Source organism: Alligator mississippiensis, chromosome 3 (genome assembly GCF_030867095.1).
Source record: "Alligator mississippiensis isolate rAllMis1 chromosome 3, rAllMis1, whole genome shotgun sequence".
Taxonomy (NCBI): Eukaryota; Metazoa; Chordata; order Crocodylia; family Alligatoridae; genus Alligator; species Alligator mississippiensis.
This window is the reverse complement of record NC_081826.1, coordinates 256996256-257015101: the sequence shown is the minus strand read 5'-3', so window position 1 is coordinate 257015101 and position 18846 is coordinate 256996256. Positions and strand designations below refer to the sequence as shown.

Genomic DNA, 18846 nt, shown 5'->3' with positions numbered 1-18846 from the left:
GCAGATCTGGGGGCATTCGCCCCCCCATGCCCTCCTGGATGAGTGGCCGGAGCAGCTGCATGAGCCACCAGATGAGCAGCTCTCAGATCAAAGGCGTGCAGCGGCAGGAGCTGCCCCCTGCTCCCTGTGCCCCCCTGGATGAGGTACACCTTCGTCCCATGGCCCCTCGCCCCACCTGCACAGCACTTGCCCCAGCCCCTATCCCAGCCCCTGGCCCAATCCCTCCTTCACTGTGGTGGTGTTCGTCTGCTCCCCCCCCGTGGCCCTTCATCCCCCTTCCCCTTCCACCACAACAGACTTACCAGCTGGACGCAGCTGTATCGAGCGTTGTAAAGGAACCAATCACCCATTTATAACATTGTTCCGATGGGAAAGTTGGTTCTGACTTACAACATTTTGACTTAAGATGCTGTTTTCAGGAACCAAATGTGTCGTAAGTCTGAAAACTGCCTGTAAAGGAAAACTTTTTAGAGTATTTGATGTATGTTGCCACATGCCCTATTCTGGGATCTCTGTTGTCAGTTTCCCCAACAGAAATCCTGAAACTGCTCACAAAACAACTTTTACCATAAAATATAACCTGCATTTCATATATTGTTGCCGTTACTATGGGCATAACATTTAAGGAATAGTATACCATATTATTTTAAAGTACAAATAGCTAGAACACAAGTTAGGGCTGCTCTGACATGTAGGACTGGTCTGAATCCAAATACTCACCTTCCTCTGTAAATATTTTCAAGCACCTTAAAAAATATTGCTATTAGTGGTCATGCAATATATGTTTTCTATTAGATAAAAACAGATCCTAGAATTAAAAACAAAAAGAAAAAAAGATATGCATAGTGAAGAACAAGTGTGGTCCTCAGGCACTTTTTAAAATTGGACTCTTTATCACTGAAAAATATTAATTAGGATTTTAAAGAGAGATAGCACATGGTTGGGAAATTATTGTTGTCTCTGTAAATAAAACAGGGCAATACTGATTTTGAATTCCAGCAGAAAATGCTGGTAGTAGTTTCACTAACTATTGCACAACTATAACTATATAAGTATAACTAAGCCAACTCTCTCTCCCTTCTGTGGTTGGTGTAATATTGTATTACAAGATGTGCATTCCACAGTTCCAGTCCCATGAGTACATGGGGCACCCCCAGTCAACTCCGCTGTAAATCAGGAGGCTGTGGGCAGGGCTGACAGCATCCTCAGGAGGCTTCGGAGTCAAAGGGGGCTAAATGTGGTGCTAGTCATGTCATGCCCTCTTGTGCTAGTGGCCCTGTCAGACATGGGGCCTGGATCCATTAGCCTTGTTACCTGGCCTTGGGTGCTGACCCTGGGTTTGAATTGAACCAGACCAGCCCCGCAGGCAGGGCCCAGGATGCGTGCCACACATGGTGCCCATTCCAGACGCTCTGGGAACTATGTCACACGTGATTCCTGGCCTAAGTGCTCCTGGATACGCACCACACACAGCGCCTGCTCCAGACAGTCCAGGACTGTGCTACAAAGGGCACCCACAGGCACCTCATGCAGCGCAGGTCTAGGACTAGCTCTCAGTAGGGGTGCTGTGTGGATTGCACAGTGGCTGGACCAGGATCTCTGCAACATGTAACACGTGCCCCAGTCAGACTGCCCTGCCTGCAGCCCCTGCTCTGGCTGCTCTGAGATCTGTGTCACATAGGGTGGCCATTCATCCAGTTTTATAGAGGACAGTTTGGTTTTCTGGTCCTCTGCCCTCTACTGGATGCCTTTATGTCCTCTATTTTTCAGTGCTTGGCACCCTGCCCACTCCTGCCACCACTGCGGCTGCCTACTGGAGCTCACCCCCACCTTGCCCCCACCACCAACCCCCGCCTGTGGGAGCTGGCCGTGCCCCCCAGCCTCGGGGCTTCTATTGTTGGGGTACCTCGATGGCCACCCCAGGCCACGTGCAGCCCCCGCCCGCCCCAGCCTCTCCAGCGCACGCACTCCTTGCAGCTGGAGCTCGCACTGCTGGCGTTGGATCCAGCATGGGGGGAAGGCAGAGAGAGGCCAGGGTCTGTGGGCCTGTTGCCCCAATCTGGCCTGTGGACCAGCCCTGCATCGCTTATCCGGCCCGCCGAGCCCGATGAGTTTGACACCTTGGACTAGAGAAATCGCCATGACTTCACAGGCATCGCTAGTCCAGCCGGTGGGTGCCAGGCGCCCTTGGCTGACGGCAAGAAGGCAGCGCTGAGGGCTGGTCCGAGGAGCGGCTCCCGGGGAGCGGGCGGCGCGGCGCTACGGGGAGCTCCGGGCCGGGCAGCGCCTTCGGGCGGGTCCCCCCGCCTCGGCCCGGGACCTGCCGCTGGGCCCCGCGCTGCGGCTCCGTGCCGCCGAGCCGAGCCCGAGGCGGTGCACCCGGCGGCCGGGCACGAGGCGCGGTGGCCGGGCCGGGCCGGGCGGGGCGGCGGTGCCGCGTCAGTGCGAGGGGCCGGTCCTGCCGGGCGCAGCTCCCGCCTCCCGCCGCCGCAGGCAGGGTCCGCGCTGGCCGCTGCGTGGTGGCGGGGCCGGGCCGGGACGGGGACAGGGACGGCGGCCCGCCCGCCCCCGCCCGCGGGGTAAGTGCGGACAGCGGCGGGCCGGGAGGGCGAGGGGGGCGGGCGGCGGCGGCTTTGTTGTCCCTCTGGGCACCACGCGCCCCGGAGCCCTTCTCCCGCCTGCCCCGCGGCTGCGGCGGGCGGGGGCGCAGGGGAGGCGGGCGCCGCCGGCGGGGGAGAAAGGAGGGAGCCGAGCAGCCCCACACTCAGCCCCGCCGAGCCTGGGCTTCTCCCCGCGCCCCCGCCCCGGGAGCCTGCGCCCCAGCGCGCCCCGCCGAGCAGGCGGGATGCCCCCGGCGCGGCTGCCGTGCCCCGGCTCCTGCCTCTGCGGGGTTGGGCTTGGGCAAGGGCTGCTTCGCACGGCGGGCTGTCTGCGCCCTGCTCCTGCGCCTCCAGCAACACCCCCCCTCCCCCCCAAACAGCTTTCTAGGATCTGGCTGGAAGAAAAAGTCCCTAAAGGAAATGAAGGAAAGGGAGAAACTAAATAGCAATGTGTACCCGGATCGATGCAGTGTATGTTTGTGACCCGACAGTTGTCACTCAGCGGACATGTCGTCCCGTGTAATGGCCCTGCTGGGTTTAATGAGGCAGAAATGTGTTTCCCGAGTGGAAAAGCTGGGAGGGAACTGCCTGGATATCACATCAAACAAACCGTGTGGGTTGATAGTACTGGTTTTTGACCAGTGGAGACATGATGGCAGATTAAAGGAGTTTCTACCTTTTTCTGAGTTGAGCTGGATTTTTACTGTGAGTCAAAAATAAGTGTATTTGGCATCGTCACCAGAATGCCCTTAAAGCACCCAGTTATTAGGGATCATGGTAGCGGTAAGGAGTGTTGGGTCAGGTAATCGTGGAGTATATATTATGATATGTTTGAACAAAAAATAATAGCATAATACAATAAACTTCAAAATGAAATGCAGACAGGTGTTACTGTGCGTCTCAGAAACAGCAAGTCAAACTACTTTTACTCGTTGAAAGGGCTCACAAAGGGAGGATATTTCTTCAGAAAAGGCATCAGCAGACTCATCATCTAGGCATCATCATAGCTCAGGAAGATGTCTGCTTGCATCTAGTCCTGGAGCTGGTTCTTTGTAGGAAGGTCCTCTTCTCCTGTGGGCAGCCCCATTGACTTTAGTGGGGAGGCTGTGTCACAAAGCCTGCTCATGGGTCTTTTATTCTCTTGGCCTCAATATGTAATATACAGAAAGAATAATTAAAATGTTAAATGGAAATAGGTGAAATGGGGCTTTCACACAAAAGATTTTTTTTTAAAGTTTTACGGTGACCCCAATCCTGCTGCTGGATTCATACTATGCCCATTTCCCTTGAAGTCAGTGGGGATTCAGATAGATGCAAAAGTAGCTGCATGGGTCTGGTTCATTTTTAAACTGAATAGAGCTAAAGCAAAAGCTGCAGCGAAAGCCTTACAGACATTTCTATTTATTCTTTTACATAAGAAGAGGACACTGTAAAATTAAAACAGATAACAGGAAATCCTTTTCATAATGCAAAGTACAACTAACTATTTATCATGACATAGGCAACTAGCATAATAAGTTTAAAATAAGTATTTGTATAAGACTTATACAATCTCAGTAGTAATTGCAGCTACATTACATAGTCTTAAAATAATATTTAGCTCTTGCATGTAGCATTTCAACTTTGTTCAAGAGATTAATTCCAGAAGAACTTCTTACTCATGGTATAGTATATTTTGGGCAGGGGAGGATGTAAGCACCTTTTTCTTGATAATGGTCTTTTGGCCACATTTAGAAATGGGATAAAGGGTAGGTAGACGATTGGTTATGGCAATGTATACGTTTCTGTGGAGCAAGTATTTCTGAGTGGATCTCTGAGGATCCAGTCCTTGACTTTCATTGCAATAGGATTGTAAACATTTTTGAAACGGCAAGTGCATCACTTCTTTCCCACCAAGAAGTTACCTCAGTCTTATTCAGGAGGTGATTCCCCCACTACATTTCCTGAGGTTATTCATCAGTTTTTATCATGTGTATCAAGGGTCTGTGTGAAAACATGCTTTGTTTAAAAGGGAAGAAGGAAATATGTCTCTGTATGCAGAGGTGCTATGTCTGGTTGTAGCAATTTATACTCTTGAAAACAAACCTCAGCAAATTACTCTGACTCCCCTTAGCATGCGCATACATCCCCATCATCTAACTTTACTCATGATTTGTGCTGTGATAGATCTACATCAGTGAAGTTGAGGGTGTGTGAGAAAGACTATAAAAAGGAAGTTGTAAGTGCTTTGATCCTTTCTCATGTTCTGGCTTGCAAGTCATGCAAATTACCTCTATTAGCACATAGTACACCAGCATTTAGCTTTTTGTGATTTATTAAATGCCTTGCTTTTGGTTCAGTATAAATCCTTTGAGCTAGGGACAGGTTTTATTATCTGAATGTTGTGTAGTTGGCACTAGAGCAGTGTAGTGTAATATAACTTAAATATTTATTACTCCTAATGAGAATTCCTTCAAAAGTCAGTTGTCTTGGGGGATACCAGATATGACCTTCTCACTTAGGAACTGTTGCATTTTCAGTAGTTTATTTTATTGTGTAAGTTCCATCCAGTATAAAACATCAGTAAATGATGCTTGAAAAGAAAAACCTACCTTTCATCCTATAAAAAAAAAATCGAAACATCTAATTGGTACATGCCTTTTTAGTGCGTCAATGCACTGATGATATGGTTGTACAGTTACTTTGAACCAGTTATTCTCAACAAAGGTGCCATGTAATTAAAGTTATAAGCATTTGGTCCAAATACTTACAGGGAGATTCTAGCTGTCCCATTGGCTGACTCCAGCACATCAACTCACACTAGCAAAGGGTTTTTAACTGACAAAGGGTTTTTAAACCTGAAAGCTTGCTGAGAAAATTTTTCCCAACTATTTAAGTTGGTCTAATAAAAGGTATCAGATTCACCCAAAGAACCTTGTCACATTAGCAAAGAGTGCCTCTCTCTTGCTCCATTTTACCCCTAGATTTCTCATTACATCGCCTTCTTCTGAATTTTAGAGACTGGTTAGAACTAAGCCAAACTTCAGCACAGACTTTTCTTTTCATTCCCAATACACAAAACTTTTTTACTTGCTTTGTCTATTCTCAGTGGGCTCCCTAGACCTTCTGGGGCCAATTTCCCTGACACGTTCTTGGCTACCAATTTCTCTTATCGTTCACTCACCTTTTCTCCTACATTAGCACCTCTGTGGCTTATCACACTTCATGTGCCAGGTTTCATGTTTTGAGTATCTCTGTCTGTCTGTCTCTCAAGTCATGGATTTCTGGAATCATCTTGCACTCAATATAATAAAACATCCCAACACCTATTGTGTAATTACATTTTCATAATGCCTACACCTTAGAAGGGAAGAGGAGAAACTCCGCATGTCTATACTGGAACAGCTGTGGCCCTCTACTCCCCAGAACTGCAAAGGGGAGCTAGGTGGGAGAAAGGAGCAAAGCAGCCCCCTGCCTCTCTTTGGCCCTCCTGTTTTAATATGTACCCCAAAAGGAAAGAGCAGCTTTTTACAGCTAATGACTTTAAGCTGAGACAGGGGCTTGTTGTGCCTTCCCCCCACATGATAGGGGGGGTCTTTGTGCTTTCTCATTTGTCTCACCATGTTTCCAATTTGCTGTTCCCTTCCTCCAAAAACTATTCTGATACTTCTTCTTTCCATCTAAGAGACAAAATCATTCAGGCTGTCCACAGTTTAAAATCAAGTGAGTAAAGGGTAGAGGTGAGATGGGGCCTGTTTTTATGCTAGAAGGTGTTAATGGCTCCTTCATCCTTTTCTTTGATGTATAGATAGTTGCAGATCTGGTTATAGCTGTTGGTCTACTAAACAGATTCCAGGTTTTTTTAATTTATTATTTTATTGATTTTTTAAAATGCAACACACAAATCCGAAATACACATATATTACCTATATATGTCAACCTGAATTGTGTACATGTCTGTCACAAACAATAAATAATAAAGAAAAAAAGAGAGATGGGAAGGGGGAAGGCTAGAAAAAAGAAAAGAGAAGTGTACAAGGAGTATTGATTTCAGTGACCAAGAATTTTTTCCAAGTTGCACCAAACTTTCTAAAGCAGTTAAACCCGCTGAACATGACTCTTTCTATAGATGCCAACTTCACCATCTCAGAATAATGTTCATTGAAGTATACATCTGTAATTTTATTAATGGGAGCCATTTTAAAGAACTGCTGGACTCTGATAGTTTTTTAATGTACTTTCAGGTACCAGGCAGGGCAATCAGTATTCTTAACTTAATTCAGTCTAATAACACTTTCTCAGCAATACACATGAAAGGTCTCAGGATAATCTATGATTTACCAGAAAATCCTTGTTTGAAAAATGGAATGAAATAAGATGTTCCCTAAGATGGCAAATTTTATGTCAGATGTGGCAAACATTATCTGTTTTTTTATGTGGAGAATAATTAGGTGTGCTTGTATTTTGAATATACATTTTAAGTCCTAGTTGGAGGTTTGCTTCTAACAGATCAACAGGACTTTTGTTGCCATCATTTCAACATTGTGTTTGAATGACAGATTTATGCCTGATAGAGGTTTTTTCTGAATTTCATCTTTTGGTAATACTGTTACTCTTTGAGATAGCATACCTTATGGATATCAATTTGTCTTCAGCTTGACTTTTCTTTGTGCTTCTGATGGGCATAATACATGAAAGGCAAGGGGAGTGTAACCTTTTCTATAGGATTATTGCTCTGCAAGATACTCAAGCATAAATGTGTGAGGTACCTGAGGTGCGCAAACATTATTTATAATTCAGTACCTTGATTGATCAAAATCAGCGTAATAATCTTCAGCTTGTCTTTAGTAAAAAGCTACAGGTAAAGGACCCAAATCACATTATACGTTAGCCCGGACAGCTTGAAGTGGAAGTCACCTTTCATCTCAGCAGATTTTGAAAACCTAGAATCTCCAGCCCAGACACTTTATTTTCAAATCTACACAGGGTTTTCAACTTATTTAGCTTTTGCAACTCTCAGCTGCTAAAACATACATTTGGGCAATAAAGAGTATGTTAGAGCATTCTAAAGCCATGGGGATACCACAAATTAGCCCCATGCCATTTTGATCCCATTCTTCTGCCTGATATGCTGCTCTGCTTTCTGCTCCTAGCCCTGTACTCCCTGCCTCATCTGGTTCTCTGCCTTCTGCTTCCTGGCCTATCTGTTACCATGCTGCTTGTTCCTACCCTGATCTTCCACGCAGGTGACCAACCTGTGCCATGGACATGTTTCATATGTGGCACATGGCAGATTGGGGAGGTGACAGGAAGCAGTGGCCGATAGGACAGGGAGAGAAAGTGGAACAGCAAATTGGGCAAGGGTGGGGGTTGGAGTGGCAGTTGGGGAGGGTACAGGATGAATTAGCATGCCTGCCAAAAAGGTTGCCCCCCTGGGTCTAGAAAATGACACTAGAAAATGAGTGATTGACTTCAGTGTTTGAAGTGGAGGTATGCACAGGGATAGACTGCCCATGCAGTTTATAAAAGTTAATATCATGGGCACTAGGCATCTTTCTGATTTGGTGTTGTTTTTATTTAAAGAAAATGTACATAGAAGGTGCTTAATTTGTAACACTGGTGATTAAACTTCTAGTTATCAAATGAACTGGCACAGCACAATATCCATTGGCAACACATTGGGAGGTATGGGGGGAACTCCCTAGATTTCTGCACCAGCAGCAGGGCATAGGGCAATGGGTTGCAGCCTGACAAGAGCCAGGGCCTGGCAAAAGTCGGGGTAGTGGCGGCGATGCAATTTTTGCACCTATGGCAGGGTGTGGGGCTGCAGCCTGGCCGCACCCAATGTCTGGCACCAGCAGGGGAAGCAGCAGCCAAGTTGTAACCCCACATTGCGGCAGTGGTGTGGAGTTGTGCCCTCCCCCTCCCCCCCCACTGTCTGCTCTTGCACGTCACCTGTCACACTATCAATCATGAAGGTTTCCCTACAAACACAATGCAACCTTGCTCCAAAGAAATATCTCTAGGGATGACACGATAGTACAGTCTTTCCGATCTCTATGCTGAGACAGCCAACAAGCACGCTGATTACAAGCAGACTATTTACATTATTGACTTCTGTGCTGTGGAGGTTTGTGCATTACTAGTGGCACAGAGACACTGCATTTATTTCAGTGAAGTAGTTTTGCCATGAGAGCAATTTTCAGGGGTATATTTGAATGAGCAAAATTAAATCCTTTTCCCCTACACTTTATGTCCTTCTAAATAGGTACTACCTGGTTAGAGCCTTACTTTACTAGAAGTAATCTTGACAACTATCAGCCAGAGCTTTCAAGACAGAGAACTTACATTTAAGTTTCTTACAGGTAGAGAGGAGGCATTTCCCTGTGCTGATGCTCGTCAGAGAGATTCTGTTTCCAGGGAAGGAGATAGGAGTGCATTTCCACAGGGAAATGCTAGGACAAAAAATTTCAAGCTGTTTAAGGTGAAGAGCTATAATTAGGACTTAGTAACAATAATATTCCTACTAGCCACATTGACTGGGGTAGGTAACGCACCACTAAGGTCTAGGATGATACTCTGGAAAGAAGCTTAGCCTCTTTTCTCCATAAATGGTTCCAGGTGTGGGGCAGGGCAGGGTTTTAACATTTCTCCCAGGGAGCTGTCAACTTCTGTTTTTCCTTTGTTCTTGGAGCTCATATCATGGTGATGAGAGCTGGATAAGAAGCTGAAGGGAGCAGAATAAATTTTGTATTTCAGCTAAATTAGACTTTGGATAATTATAGTCATTTTTTTCTGACTTCACTGTAGTTTTAATTGGTTGGGGTATTTTTCATTTTCTGTCCAAAACTGCTATGAACTATTCCTATTTTAAACAGCTGACTGGATTCTGTTCTAAGATGTGGTAGAGTGATCATAATTTTCTTGCACATATTTTGTGACTTAGTAAAGCATTTTCCGATTTTTGGGCATGTTAGTATTTATAAAATATTTAAGGAAGAAACTATTAAACCACTGAGAGTTTGACTGAATTTCATGAACACTGAACTGGAAGGAAGTATTCAAAGGAGGCATTAAGAATTTTTGCTAGTTTGTATTTAAATTGCCACTTCATAATTTCCGGTGGATGTCCTTTGATAAAACATAGATTTCAGTGAAAAACAACCCTGTAATTTTGTGTGTTTATCTCTAAAAAAATTGTAAAGACCTAAGAATGGAGTTGGTTGGAGTTAGCAATTCAGGGTAATATCTACAAAAAAAAAAATCATTTTATAAGTTAAAAGTCTCTTACTCATTTTCTTTATAATTGAAGAAAGAATTATACTGTAAGAAAACAAAAAAATCACCAGCAGCATTTGCCTCTTTCCTGCCAGATGGCACCAGCTGCAAATACAAATATTTCATTTCAGCCATACTAAACTGATAAACAAGATAATACAAATTGTTTCATTTACAGAATCTAAATCAATGTGCCTGTAATCCTGACATGGTTGTGTTGAATTACTTTGCCCATCCCTTGTGTGAAATTATACTTCATATGGAAGTCTTTCTCTCTCTCTCTCTTTTACCCTTCTTTTGTTTAGATACATCTTAATTTCTGTTCATGTCAGCATTTATGTGAAGTATCACAAGGTTAAATCTACAGTTTGAGAAGAGCTGCCCGGCTCTCGTATCTCTCTGATTGTGTGTATCCTGATGTCAGGGCATAAGGAGAGGAGGACATTGTGTCAGTGAGCTTACTACAGTTTTATATCTGCTGGATTAATGTATGTTGCACATATATTCTTTACATTTCTATCATATGATGACATATTTAAAGTACATGGATTCCCCTCACTTGTGGTCACTATAACAGTTGTGAAAATTAAGTTTTTGTTCCTAAGAACAACAGGCTGTATTATAGGATTTGCTGGTTTTGTAACAGTCTTTGTAACTATTTATGAATCAGTTTCCTAAAGATCTTCACTTGAGAAATCCTTAGCAAATTGGAGCAGTCTTCTTTTCTGGACAGGCTGGTTAGATGCAGAGGAATGGATTTTCCTCATACCCCAACCCACAGGTTGGAATATAAACCCTTTAAAGGTGGGTGTAGATCAGTGATTCTCAGCCAGGATGTTGTGGTATTGCCAGGTCCTTTGAAGGGTGCCTGGAGGTGTAAGGAGATAAACAGATAATTGCAGATTCAGGTAGGAACCTGGATGATACCCCACATGCACTGCCTGGCCCCTCTGCAAGGAGGTAAGCACTGTAATGTATAAATTAGTTTTAAAATTGGTTTCTACTTCACTAAAGTTATGGAGGGGTGCCTTAAGTCCAAAAAAGCTTGAGAACTTCTATATAGATGTATAGCTTCTATAGGGACTTTCCAGATTGCCTCCTGCCATGATCCATTTGCAGTGTTGGTGCTGTTGTGGTAAGATGCATGACTGAACAGAGATCCACTGGGAGCAAGCATTAGTGAACGATCCCTTCCAAACCCTTTGGTTATGTCTACACTATGGCAGCAGAATGCTTAGTCACGTTGCTGAGGAAATTGGCCACTCCACGTTAATTAGCTGTAGACATGAGGTGGCAAGGACAGTGTGAGAAGAGTCCCAGCAAAGATCAGCAACTTTGCCTCTAGTAGGGGTTTATTCTGCAGGTGAGTCCTGGGGTCTTTTGTGTTTAGCAGCCTCCTAACAAAAAAATATTAAGATGAGTGATTATCTAGTCTTCATGTAAATGCTCTAAGAATGGTTAGAATTTGAAATATGGTTTACATCCATAGTAATGTGATATGCCTGCCAAGACTGACAAAATTCTGGGCTTTCCCCAAGGCAAACTGGGCACAACTGGGGAATGGAAGAAAAATATATATTCTAGGAGTGCACCAATAGAGATTTTTTGGGTCAATACCGATGGCCAATTTTTAATGAGCCATATCAGCTGATACCAATCTGATTGTTGACATGTAGGCCAACAGCATGGAGAGTGGCGTCTGGATGGTAAGTCTGTTGGAGGGTAAGGGGCGGGGGGCGGGGGAAGGAAGGGGTGTTGGGGGGCAGACAGGCCCCTGCAGTGAGGGAGAGAGTGAGACTGTGGTAGGGACAGGTGCTGCCCAGCCAGGGCAGCTCATGGGACAGAGCAGCAGCTTGTCTGGGGGGTGCAGGGAGGGGGGGTTCCACCTCTGCATGCACCCTAGGAGGGCATGGGGGGCATGTGCCCCCCAGATCTGTGCACAGGGCAAGAGTGGGCTTCTGCTGCAGGCTGGGGCCGGGGGCAATATTGGGCTCTTCCCGGCAGGGTTGCTGGGCTAGGGCTGTGCTCAGGGTGGGCAGGAGCACTTCGATAGGGGACTACACCAAATTTTGAGGTAGCTGTATCCCACCCCATAGCCTTCTCCCCTCCCAGCGATGCTGCTGCCCACCCTGATCGCAGCCCCATCCCAGCCCTTCTGCCAGGAAGAGCTCGGTGCTGCCCTGGCCCCAGCCCAAAGTGGCAGCCCACCATCGCCTTTCACACAGATTGGGGGGGCACACACTCCCCTTGCCCTCCCAGGGTGCATGCAGCAGCAGGAGCTGCCCCTCCCTCCCTGCGTCTCCCAGCTGAGCCACAGCTCCATCCCAGGCTGTGCCCTGGCTAGGTAGCACCTGCCCCAGTGCCAGCCCACTCCCTCCTTCACCACAGGGGCCTTCGTCTGCCCCTCTCCCCACACCCCTTCCCTCCCCCGGCCCCTTTCCCCCCAACAGACTTACCAGCCAGATGTCACTCTCCCTGCCACCGGGCTGTGCTCCTGGCCACCAGCATGCTGCGCTGTGGCTGTGCATGCACCCAGCATTTATTGGCAACATTATCAGCCATATCAGCCAAAAGAAAACAATTGCTAATAATGTCAATTTTCCTTTTATCGATGATACAATAGAGACCAATTTATCAGTGCGCCTCTAATATACTCACAGGTGTCAGCATTCAGAGAGTGAATAGTCTAGCATTAATTTATTCTTCTTTTTGTATTAAAAACTTCTAGAAGCTGGTATCAGCTTACCTGAATTCACAAGAAACATATTCTATGGAAGAATAATTTAAACATATTACTGCATCCTCCTTTTAAAGCTCTTCACTTTGTACTTTACACTGAATCCTTACACATATTTACCAGAGCTTCTAGCCAGTAGAATTTCTGAACTTGAAGGCTTTGAGCAACTTTTGTTACTTTGCCTTTCACATATATTTGCTCTTTATAACTATGCAGAACATATTATTTTAATGAACACAAGAGAATGTTGTTTATAAAGGAGAAGAGGAATAGCATAATCTGAATATTTGCAAGGCAATTAAAGTCTACATCAAACAAACCAGATAATTTATTTAATTAAGACTGGGCTCCCATTTATAAATGATGTTACTAATCTATAAATGTTCATAATCAAGTTCCTCCTGCAGGACTGTTACAGTTCTATTGTGAGGAATAGTGGATTAGGTCATGAGTGAGGGAGAAATTTTTGCTTGATATTTTTTCTTTGATTAACTAGTTCCATCATTCTGACCCTCCTAAATTGAATAATTTATTCCTTCTAGTTGTCAAAAGTGATAGCTTTGTTTGTCATTTCATTTTAGAAAATGTGTTGGGGTTTTTTTTTAAAATGGTTTTCCCATGGTTACATATTATGAACACTAATTAGAATGTTAAGTTTGTTTAGCTTGAAGCTTTCTATCTGGTTGATTTTTCCAGGTAACTAAGCCTTAGCCTGAGATTGACTGGTTTGGTTCCGCTTGCAAAACCTAAGAGTGCGAAACTCCATTATAAACCTCCCTTTTTTCCAAAGAGATGCTTAAATCATATTTGTGTTTTGTTGAAAAATAAACATGGCTAATATAATTCACATGGCTTGTAAATGTAGCTTAAAACATCACCTGAATTCAGTTATGATAAATAAATTTTCAGGTACAAGGCATTTCACAGACATTAACTGTTCTTTGCACTATCCTTTTCTGCAAAGTATTGCACCCAGAGCAGTCCCTGGGGGGACCAATTGGGGGAACTGCCCCAGGCCCCGTGCCTTGGGGGCCCCTGTGGAGCTGTGCAGAGCGGCCACTGCAACTCTGCACTGCCACCACTGGCTTTGCATCTGGCCGCTTGCTACCCCCCCCCCGCCGCCCCGTTGCTACTGCTACCACCAATGGCAGCAACAGCATCGTCACATGTGGGGCGCAGGATTGGGCCCCACATGGGCTAATTTGCCCTGGGTCCCACACCCTACTCAGGTCGGCTCTGATTGTGCCCCAGTTATAAAGACTGGAAAGCTGAGGTACATATGCTAAGTGACTGCCTGAGGCTAAAGTAAAAATGAATGTCAGAGCTGACATTTTTACTTCCAAATTTAGGTTCCTAGTCATGCATCAATAGCACAGAACTCTCCTTGCTAGCATTTTTTCTAACCTTTGCTGGGGGTATCATAGAATTGCCATATTGCTTTTGGATGGGTTTGTGTATTACCTAACAGTCTACCTAAGAAGTTGTGGAATCTCCATCCCTGGAAATTTTCAAGACCAGATTAGATAGACACTTAGGTCACCTATACATGTACAGTGAGGCTGCCCCGACATTCTGTAACTAGATAGTGTTGGAGTAGACTCAATTAATCGAGTCTGCTGGACATGCTCCAGCAGACTTCGGTGTCATGTGTATCAGCATCCCTGTGCTGAAAAATGGCAATGGTGGTGCTTTAAAACTCATTGAATTAACTTTAGCTAAAGCACCCCTGCCTCTCTAATTAAAGCACACCCCCGCCCCCGGAGCACTGTCTGGACTAGATGATCTCATGAGGTCCCTTTCTGCTGTACTTTCTGATGATTCTATGATCTCTGCTTGGCATTTGATGCTGCAACCATAGCAGCATGCTCAGCATTTTCTGAAATTAGCCTATTTCCTAAACTCCCACTGAAAAGAGTGTCTCTTGTCTTAAAAAAGAAAATATTTCCTTTCTGATCCCCTCCACCCAGTATTATACTTCTTATGGTTTCATATTATCATCTTTGTTGCATTATTTTCACTGCCTGTTTGGGTATTGATGCATGCATACTTAAAACCAAAATAGTTAATGAGTTCTTTATGCTCTTTGTCATTTGGATTTAGTTTCCTGTTGACTGCTGAAAACTGTTGGAATATTCAAATCAGACTTTTAAAGTGAACTTGATGCTTGTGTAAGATATAAACTGAAAACTGAGGAAAGTAACATTCTTTATTTATAAAGAATTATAGCAGTGGCTGAAATTGTGTATGCTCCTCCACACTGCCCTACCAAGATATCTTTCTTGCTATGTTCTGAGAGGTTACTTATCTTCTGTACCTGTTGAATCTTTGCTAATCACAGTGTTCTTTTCTGTGGTGGTTTTTTATAAACAGAAGTTTTCCTAAGATTTTCTAGAGGAAATAGATAGATTTCTAGTTCAGCGGAACAAAAGCAGAACTCTAGACCTAAACTGACCTTTCGAGGTAGGTGCATGAAGAGGACTTGGGTGCGCAAAAAAGGATGTCAATCAATCCTGTTCAGTGGCTGCAAAACCAGTTAGGCATATAGGTTCATTATGTCTCCCTTTTGGCTTAAGAAGACATCTTAAAAGTCTAGACCTGGGTTAATATGCATGGTAAGAAGTGATCCCACTTGATTACCCATAAACCTGTCTTCTACCCAGATTCACTTGTTGTCCAAGTGTGCACTTAGGTGCCTAAAATTAATCCATGTCCAAATCTTAGGCAGGTGTAGAGCATAGGTAGAGACAGTTTGACATAGAGAAGGAGGAATAATGGGGTGGGTTGCTGTTGCCCACATTTTGGTAAGTTGCCTAGTAGCAAGAGCACTTGTCCAGGAAGTAGGAGACTTGGATCTTAGGTTCTCCTCACTATGAAGGGGCCTAAACCTCTATCTCCTGCTTCTCAATGGCCTAGGATAGGTGTGTAGGGGAGGGGAGGGGAGGGGGGCGGACAGGCGGGTACTGCTAGGTTCTGGGCCCTGCTGCCAGGTTCTTTTCTTTCTTTTTCTTTTAAACATAGTGGATCCAGTGTCAAATGTCAAATAGTGTGGGTCCAGTATAAACAGGTCTGGTTGAAGGAACTGGAACCCATGATAGTTCCTTCTCAGGAAGTTGCCCATTCACTGAACCATGGCGTTAGACCCCTCTTGCTTGCTCCCTGGACTGTTCATGAATATTTATTATAAGACAGGTGGTTAAAAAACTAGAAATAATTGGCAGTAGGGTCCAGCCCCCATAGCTCCCTCTGCTAGTAGAGTTCTATAACCATTTGGCCACAGTGGGTACATCTACACGAGATGCTACTGCACAGTGGTTACTGCACATTCATTTAGTACTTGTATAAACAAGTACTAAATAAATGTGCAGTAATGGGAGTTACTGCGTAGTAGTGCTGCTGACTGTCTTTTAAGTGATGCTACTTTGCAGTAGCCTAATGATATTGTGCAGTAACATATTAACATTTTCAGTGCTGTGATGTGTTACTGCGCAGTTTTATATGGCTACTGCACAGTCAGCATCTTGTGTAGATGCGCCAAGTCTTACTCTCCCTTGCTTACTCTCCTGTCACCATAACTATAGGCAACCCCTGCTTAAAGCTGTTTCGCTTAGTGCTATTTCGCTATAACACTCATTTTAAATTGATACCTGATTTCACTTAGTGTTCAGTGAGTTTCGTTATAATGCCTGCGGTTGCCATCTTGGGTCATTAAAAACACTTGTGGTCTCCATCTTGGGTCATCAAAAACTTTCAGTTTTGCTTAACACTAGTTTCACTTAACACTTAGTTTTTCAGGAACTGATTAAGAGTGCTAAGCAGGGGTTGCCTGTATTTCACTCCTGGCTGCCTCATGGACCAGCTTCAGCAAGAGGTGTGGAAGGATTCCCATCTATGGCACCTTGCCCATAACTTGCTGGTTTGAGGCATTCTCTTCGGAAGTGATAGCTATGGGCTTGAGTGGAGTAGAATTTGTCTTCTCCACATCAGGTCTGTATTTAACAATAGATGCATTTCATGTTCTGAGCATAAGTGAAAGGAGCTCAGAATGTGGTTGTGATGAATAGTACATCTTTTTATAATACAATCTATATTTTAATTTTTTTTTACAAACTCAAATTCCTTTTTCCCTTGCATGTTAAAACAGGGATTTCAGAACATAAATTATAGTCCACTCATAAATACTTTATTTTAGCTTTTTTATATAAGCTAAGATAAATATTTAAAGAGAAAAATTACTACGTATGGGTGTGTGTGGCCCAAACTTGTCAGTGCCACAGAGGCTATTCTCTTTTCTCAGACATTCCCATATTCCCACAGTGGGGTAATGTAATGGTGAGTTTGGCACCACACTCTTTTCCTAGGGTATAGTCCAAGTCTTTGCTAAGATAAGCCCTAGTTGGGGGTGGGTGTAACTTCCTTGTAAAGTTTTATGAAGGGGCATGTGGTTGCAATGTCATTTCCCTAACTGCGAACCAGTTAGATGAGAAATGACGATTGGGTGAGAGATTTTAGGTCCTCTACCATTCTTCCAGTTAGCATGGAAGAATAAACTTCACCTTTGTGTAAGAAATACACAATTTTCCCACTCTCCTTGTAAAACTGGGAGCGTGTACTCACTGTGTGGTGGTGCATCCCTTATATTTCAGGTGAGCTCAGGTCTGTTAACACTTTCTGGCTATCCTAGCCTTTGACTGGGAGTGGGAGATCTCAGCAAGCCTGAAGACTATTCTTTTTTAAGTTTAAGGAAAAAGCAATATACAGATGACTGGCCTGGGAGTTAGAGTTTGTCCTTTCTTTCCCTGTTTTCTGAGGAGCTACTCTGGAGCTATAGGCACTGGCTTTGTTTTTTGCTGGTGCGTGCTTGCAGATGTAAAACACCTCCTCCCCCCTCCCCTCCCCCCCCCCATGGCACTTTTAACTCAGCACATTCCCATGCTGAGCCTCATGTGTGCCCAGAAGAGGCAGCACGTTACTTCTACCTGGCTCTGCAATGTCTGTAAAGATTGGGCACTTTAGTGGGGCTGTTTTGGTGCTTTTATCTAATAGCTGATTGAATCAACTTTAGCTAAAAGCAGCCAAAAAGCCTCGCTAAAGTGCCTAATCTTTACAGATGCTGCAGAGCTGGGTTGAAGTAATACGCTGCTTCTTTTGGTAAAGAGCTTTTTTTTTAACATCTGTAAGTGTGGCTCCATGGGTGCTGAGCACCTGCTAATTTTTTTCGGTGCCACACTTTCTTATTTATTATATCCTCTTAAGTGCGTGTAATTTCTCTCAAGCCTCTTTGTAAGCCTCCAACTTTCTCAGATGTAAGTTGTTATGAGCTATGTCTGTGCTTATACAAGAATTTGAGGTGATGTGCCACAGAAGGATGTCGAATATTTCCAGGATTCAAAATGATACAAAGAGACTGCTATAGTTATTAATGGTGTGCCAAAGCAGATAAAGAGGATAATAATGAAACCTGATAAAGAGATAAAAATAAAGCAAATAATGAAACTTATTCTTGATATATCTGAAGACAATGAGAGACAGAAGTAAGAAATATCAGTGGAAAAATACCCGAATGAAATTCAGCTTAGAACATTAATGGTATGCATCTAAGAAAATTAAGCTGATGAATCAAATATTCAATGGAATGGAAAAACATAAAAAGCATTAATGTTAAGAAAACTAGAGATACAAGTAGATAGCAAATTAGGCATGAGTTTGCAGTGGCAGGAAGAAGGCCCACTGCAGTTTGGGATGCATATGCAGAAGTACATCCTGTGGGATTTGGCAGGCAATAGTATTCCCTCCCCATTTAATTGCTGTTGTGTAGCTATACATGGAGTATTGCATTCAGTTTAATATACCTTATTATCAAAAGATATTGACCAAGTACAGGGAGTTTAAAAAGGTAAAAAGAAAAACAGAAGCAGGGGAGGAATGATTTATGAAGAAAAACTAAAATAGCTAAATAGCTTGGTTGGCTTGGTTAATGGATGATAAAGAGATGAAAGAGTAATAGTCTACATGGAGTCCTTGGATACGTCTGCATGAGATGCTACTGCGTATTGTTACTGCCCAGTAGCTCATTGCTACCATGCAGTACAGGCCGTCCTCAGACTTATGACACTATTGGTTCCTGAAAACTGTCTTAAGTTGAAACATTGTAACTTGGAACCAATTTTCTCATAAGAAACAATGTTATAAATGGGGGATTGGTTCCTGAACCAAGGCCCAGTATCCTACTTTCACTAAACATACCCCTGAATT

General features: G+C 44.0%; 1 protein-coding gene across 4 annotated transcripts in view; it reads left to right on the top strand.

Annotated features, from left to right (window-relative positions):
* The first annotated feature begins 2463 nt into the window (after positions 1 to 2463).
* The window catches only part of LHFPL2 (LHFPL tetraspan subfamily member 2), a 203115-nt gene continuing 186732 nt past the window's right edge, over positions 2464 to 18846 (top strand). For all 4 annotated transcript variants that reach the window (XM_059725112.1, XM_059725109.1, XM_059725110.1 and 1 more), the window contains exon 1: positions 2464 to 2579. The gene's annotated coding sequence lies outside the window, so the exon portion shown is untranslated. The remainder of the gene's footprint in view (positions 2580 to 18846) is intronic.